Source organism: Panthera uncia (assembly GCF_023721935.1).
Source record: "Panthera uncia isolate 11264 chromosome D3 unlocalized genomic scaffold, Puncia_PCG_1.0 HiC_scaffold_8, whole genome shotgun sequence".
Lineage (NCBI taxonomy): Eukaryota > Metazoa > Chordata > Mammalia > Carnivora > Felidae > Panthera > Panthera uncia.
In genome coordinates, this window is record NW_026057586.1 from 66376240 (window position 1) to 66382371 (window position 6132).

A 6132-nucleotide genomic window follows, 5' to 3' on the forward strand; every position below is an offset into this window, starting at 1 on the left:
GAAGGCTGGAGCGTCTTGGGCTGCAGAGCGGCGGGGCTGAGATGCAAGAAAGAAGGCGGGGATTTCCAGGGCCTGGAATGGCTGAGGGCTTATTTCCTGGCCTCGCGGGCCTCCCTCCCGCGCCCGCTGGGTGTGAACGGGGCCGAGCCACCTTGGCCTACGGAGACTCCCTTTGCCAGCCTGAGATTAAAAATCTGTAAAATGGCGATACAGCCCTAGCTCGCTGGGTAGGTAGTTGTAAGGAACAGCGTGAGACGGTAGAGGGGCCGGGATACATTGCCTGCAAGCGGGAGTAATGAAGGTCAAGACTGTCTCCTGATACTACTTGGCAATGAGAAAGAATGGAATCTTGCCATCTGCGACAAGATGGCTGGAACTGGAAGGTGTAATGCTAAGGGAAATAAGTCAGAGAAAGGCAGATACATGTTTGCACTCATATGTGGAATTTTAGAAACGTCCCAGAAGATGGGGGGGGGGGGTAATAGCTACAGAGAGGGAGGCAAACCTTAAGAGATTCTTAAATACGGAGAATAAACTGAGGGTTGATGGGGGGTGGGGGGGGGGAAGGGAGGTGTAAATGGATGATGGGCATTAAAGAGGGCACTTGTTGGGAGGAGCACTGGGTGTTGTATGTAAGCGATGAATCATGGGAATCTACTCCGGAAACCAAGAGCACACTGTATAGCATATAGCTAACTTGACAATAAATTACGTTTAGAAAAAAAAGAAAAAAAGACTGCCTCCTGTATCTTGAGGGTCCTTTAGTGTAAGCACCGTCATGGGCACAGAGCAGTTGCCTTCCACAGAAGCTTGAGAGAGTGCAGGAATGAATGGGCCAACACTTAGAGGTCCCAAGTGTGCCCTCCAGGAGACTTCCCCATGCTCTTCCTCTCCAGCCAGTTGTTAAATACACTCACCCATTCACTGATCTAATAAAAATGTACTGGTTGCCTACCCTGTGCTAGGCTCAAGGGATGCAATGAACACACAGGCTCCGGAGTTTCCATCTCAGCTCTGCCACGTCCAGCTGTGGGCCTCAGGCAAAGTCACCCACACCTCTGGGAGCCTGTTGCCTCTTCTGCAAAATGGTTGAGGATCTATGAGTTAAAATACGTAAGCAGCTCCAACGGTACCTGCGACGCTGTAGGTATTTAGGAAGTGTTCACTGTTAATTTTTGCATACGTTCTTTCTCACTCTCTCCCCTCCATATGATGAAAAGATTCAAGAGGCACTCTTAGAGTACACAAAGTGCACCTGACTTCTGGTCAGAGGTTTGGGTCTAACTTCCCGTCCTTGTTATGAATGGAAGAAGAGCCTACAGAAAGGCAATCAACTGCCAGCTTCATGGGAACGGGCTCTGTGACTTCATGGTCTCTGTGTCCCCACTGACCTGTAGCGTCACTGTGCCTGACACATGATACGCACTCAGGAAATAAATTAGAAAGTGAGGTGGTAAGGGGCACCCGGGTAGCCCAGTCGGTGAGGAGTCTGACCCTTGGTTTCAGTTCAGGTCATGATCTCATGGTTGGTGAGGTCGAACCCTTTATTGGGCTCTGTGCTGACAGCGTGGAGCCTGCTGGGGATTCTCTTCCCCTCTACCCCTCCCGTACATGTGCTTTAAAAAAAAAAGAGAGAGAGAGAGAGAGAGGCACCTGGGTAGCTCAACCGGTTAAGCGTCTGACTCGATTTCACCTCCGGTCATAACCTCACAGTTCATGGGTTCAAGTCCTGCGTCAGGCTCCATGCTGACAGCATGGAACCTGGTTGGGATTCTTTCTGCCCCTATCCTGCTCATGCTCTCTCTCGCTCTAAAAATAAATACATACATACATAAACTTAAAAAAAAAAAAAACAAGAGTGAAGTTTTAGTACAAGAGAAGGGGGTGGGGGGGATGGGGGGTGGTGAGAGTCTAACAGACTAAAATTTCCACCAGGCAGCAGAGGGAGGAAAAACAAGGAGACAAGATAGACTGTTTTGAGCCTGGGCCCGGAAATGTGTATGCGTCTGTTTACAGGCCAAAGCCAAAGGTAAAAGTAAGCTTGTGTTCAGCATAGAACGTGTTCGTGTGACAGGCATTTCTGCCCAGAGCTGCACGTACACAATGGTGGGGGGCTTAGTTGGCTCGCGATCCTCGGGATCAGAACTGGCCCCTCTGTTCCTGACACCCAGAGGGATGAACTTCCCTCATCGCCTTGAGCCAGACCAGGCTGGCCCCCAGGAAGGGCCTAGGGAGGGAAGAGAACTATGCAGAATGGCATCCTCCTAAGATTGGGAGATGGATAAGAGAAACAGAACAAAAGCCAGCTTGCTCAGGACTGCCCTTCGGCAAACTTAATGACTGACCGTAGATCACAAGTGGGTACTGTGTATATTGCCCTGGAAGGAATAGTTGGAAGCCTCACCTCAGGGGAGGATACTCTGCCCCGGGGGGCCCTCCATCCCAACTCCAACCTGGCTGTATGGAGGGGTGGGGAAGGGGGAGGGGGCTTCCCCAGCCAGAAGGTTGGATGATGTGCATACCCGATCGGATGTATTAACCCTTCTCTGATCTTCTCTATACTCCTTTCTGTGTTTACTCTAGTTGCGTATTTCTGTATATTCCCTTTCCCCCATACTTGATCAAGCTTTCTGCCACGAAACCAAGAGTGGCTGTCGTGAATTACTATATTCAGAAGAGCCGGCTTCTCCGTAGCTACCTCTGTAGCGATCCAGCCAACTTTATTGAGCTGCCGTCACTCTGACCGCAGGGAAGTGATGCTCGTAGATTGGCTTTACCAAATGGACCCTGCCATGTGGCTTCCGTGGACTGTGGCAGAGCCACTAAGAGTACAGGCTCTCTGATCACATGATCAGAGTGTGCCTCCCCCCCCCCCCCCCCCCCCCCCCCCCAGCGGGACAAGTGGACATCACCTACCGCGTTGATAGGATGCCCTGAGAAGATCTGTGATGTTCCTGCCAAAGACGCGTCACTGGAATGGAATCGGGACACCTAAGACGAACCCAAGTAACGAGACGTTCTACAAAGCACCTGGCCTGTGATCGTGCAAAGTGCCTGGGTCGTGAAAACCAGAGCAAGCCCCTGGCACTGCTCCAGACTGAAGGGTAGGTCTAAAGAGGTGTGGCAGCTCAATGCAACCCGAGACTCTGCACTGGACAGTGTTTTGCCATAAAGGAAGTTACGGGGTCAACTGGCAAAATGTGAATGGGGTCTGAGGTTTCCATGGTCGTGATGTGTTGGTGTTCATTTTCTGATTTTGACAGTTGTCCTGTGGTTACACTGGAAAATGTCCTTGCTTGTTGGAGAGACTAAAGTATTGGGGGAGTGATAGGGCATTCAAGTAGGGAGCTTCATCTCGCTTATTAAGGGGGACAGAAAGTCCTCTCTATACTTAGGATTTTTAAAATTTTCTTATTTAAACAAATTTTAAGACTTCTTTTACGATTATTGTTTTTTTAAGTTTATTTATTTTGAGAGAGAGAGAGAGCACAGGAGAGGGGCAGAGAGAGAGGAGAGAGAGAATCTCGGGCAGGCTCCGTGCTGGCAGCACAGAGCCCGACACGGGGCTCGAACTCACGAACCGTGAGATCATGACCCGAGCCGAAACCAAGAGTCAGACACTTAGCCCACTGAGCCACCCGGGCACCCCTAGAGTTTCTTTTTACTGGAGTAAAACTTCAAGGATCCAAATCGCTTTGCTGCTTCCTAGATGTGGGACGGGGGAAGATAGCTTTGCCTCGCTGCACCTCAGTTTTCCCATCCGCAAAATGGGCACAATGATGGTAGTGCACTAAAAGGGTTGTCTTCAGGACCAACAGAGGAGGGTGGTTAGTTAATGCACATGAAGCCGCTGGCCTTCGTAAGAGTAGCAAAAGCTTGGCAAATGGTTATGACTATTTTCATTTGAAAGACCCAACCTCACCGCTGGGCCTGGGAGGCCCCCGTTTTTCAGGATTCCTGAGTTCCAATGCCCGGTCTCCAGAACAGCCAGGGGAGAGGCAACCAGAGGTTTAGATTTATGATTTCGTGCCAGTACATCACGGTCTCCAGCCACCGCCCACAAAAACCCCTGCTTTGGGCCTCAGGGACGCCCGGGCCCGTGTCTACATTCCCCACGAGGCGCTCAGAAAGGGAGCCATCCTGGAAGGGGTGGCGGGGCCCTCGACACTCGTCAGAGGAAGCCGCGGAAGAGGCCGTGCCCCTAGGGGCGTGCGCAGGGCGCTCAACGAGTTCAAGGACAGAACCAGCCGCGAGACCCGGGAGTCCAGACTTCTGGATGGGTGCGCGCCCCCCTGTGCCCTGCCTGGGGCCCCCCACACCATTTCTGCCCACGTCCTCGAGCTGATCAGTGGAGAGTGACTGCAAAGAACAGACGCTCTGCGTACATCGTCCCCTGGGTTCCCCAAACCTGCCCGATAGTTTGTTACCTGAGTCCATGCTTGCCATCACGCCCCCTGCACACAGCCTATGCTGGACAGCGCTCTCTCCACGTTGCCTTCGAAAGATTTGGGGGCCAAAAAAAAAAAAATCCTTCCTCAGCGACAACTTTAAATAGGTTGGTTCCATAGAAACAATCTGCAAGCAGCATTTCAAGGCTGATGTATTTAAAGTCTAGCACAAGTTCCTTTTCTAGGACGGTGACATTCTACAGTTGCCTGTGGCTTATTCTTAGTTCGACTTCGGTCACAAAAATATACAGCATGCCCCGCGCTGGGGAGAATTGGAAAGCCAGATGAGCTGTGATTAGCAAACCTGGGCTCCCTTTAGAGGTTTTGCCCAGATGGTTGGTCCCTTGTTTCCCTTTCAAGAGTTTGTGAAGACTCTTTTCTCACACAGAGAGCCGGGACGTGAGGTGACGCAGGCCTGGGCGCTCTCTGTAAAGCGAGCGCCCTCGCAAGCACGCAGGGAAGGGGAGGAACCGCAGCCTTCATCAGTCATTCATTCATTCATTCATTCCTTCATCCACTAGCTCGTTCACTCATTCACAGATATCTCACAAGCTCCCAGGGATTTCTTATCGCGGCATATTTCCTATTGCAGCGTGACCCAAGTCCCTCTACACTTAGCGGCTTGGAACAACAGTGAATATTATCTCACGCCATTTCTTTGGGTAGGAATTCAAGGGTAGCCCAGCTGCCTGGTAGTGACTTGGGATCTCTCTTGGGGTTGCAGTCAAGCTGGGACATCTTGCTTGACTTGACGTCCCGGGGCTTGACCACGGCTGGGGGATCCACTCACCCGGCTGGCAGGAGGCCTTGGGGAACTTGCCACGTGAGCTTCCACCTGTGGCTGCTGAGTGTCCTCATGACATAGCGACCAGACGCCCCCAGAATGAGTGACTGAGAACAAGGTGGATGCCACAACATATTTTATCACGGAGCTGGAAGTCACCCACTGCCATTTCCCTAATGCTGGTTACACGTCCAGCCCTACTTAGGGTTGCCAGATTTAGCAAATAAAAATACAGGATTCCAAGGGGCCCCCCGAGGGGCTCAGTGGGTTAAGCATCTGACTCGATTTCGGCTCAGGTCATGATACGTTTCATGGTTTCGAGCTGTCAGCATGGAGTCTGCTTGGGATTCTCTCTCTCTCTCTCTCTCTCTCTCTGTCTCTCCCTCTCTCAATAAATTAACAAAAAATACAGGATTCCCAGTTTTGAATTTGGATTTCACATAAACAACAAATAAGTTTTTAGTATAAGTATGTCCCATGAAATACTGTAAAATACTGAAAATTTATTGTTTTACCTGAAATTCAAATTTGTTCCTACACTCATACAGTCTACAGTCTAGTAAGACCAATTTGAATCAAACCACCAGGCCAATCAATGCAAACCTTCGCTATGAGCAAGTGCTTCAGAGGGAAGGGTTGGAGCTTGGGACGGGGCTGATGTTCTCACCAGAAGAGCCACTTTTATGTTTCTTTTTTAAAAAATATTTATTTAGGGGCACCTGGGTGGCTCAGTCGGTTGAGCGTCCGACTTCAGCTCAGGTCACGATCTTGCGGTCTGTGAGTTTGAGCCCCGCATTGGGCTCTGGGCTAACGGCTCAGAGCCTGGAGCCTGCTTCCGATTCTGTGTCTCCCTCTCTCTCTCTGCCCCTCCCCCGTTCATGCTCTGTCTCTCTCTGTCTC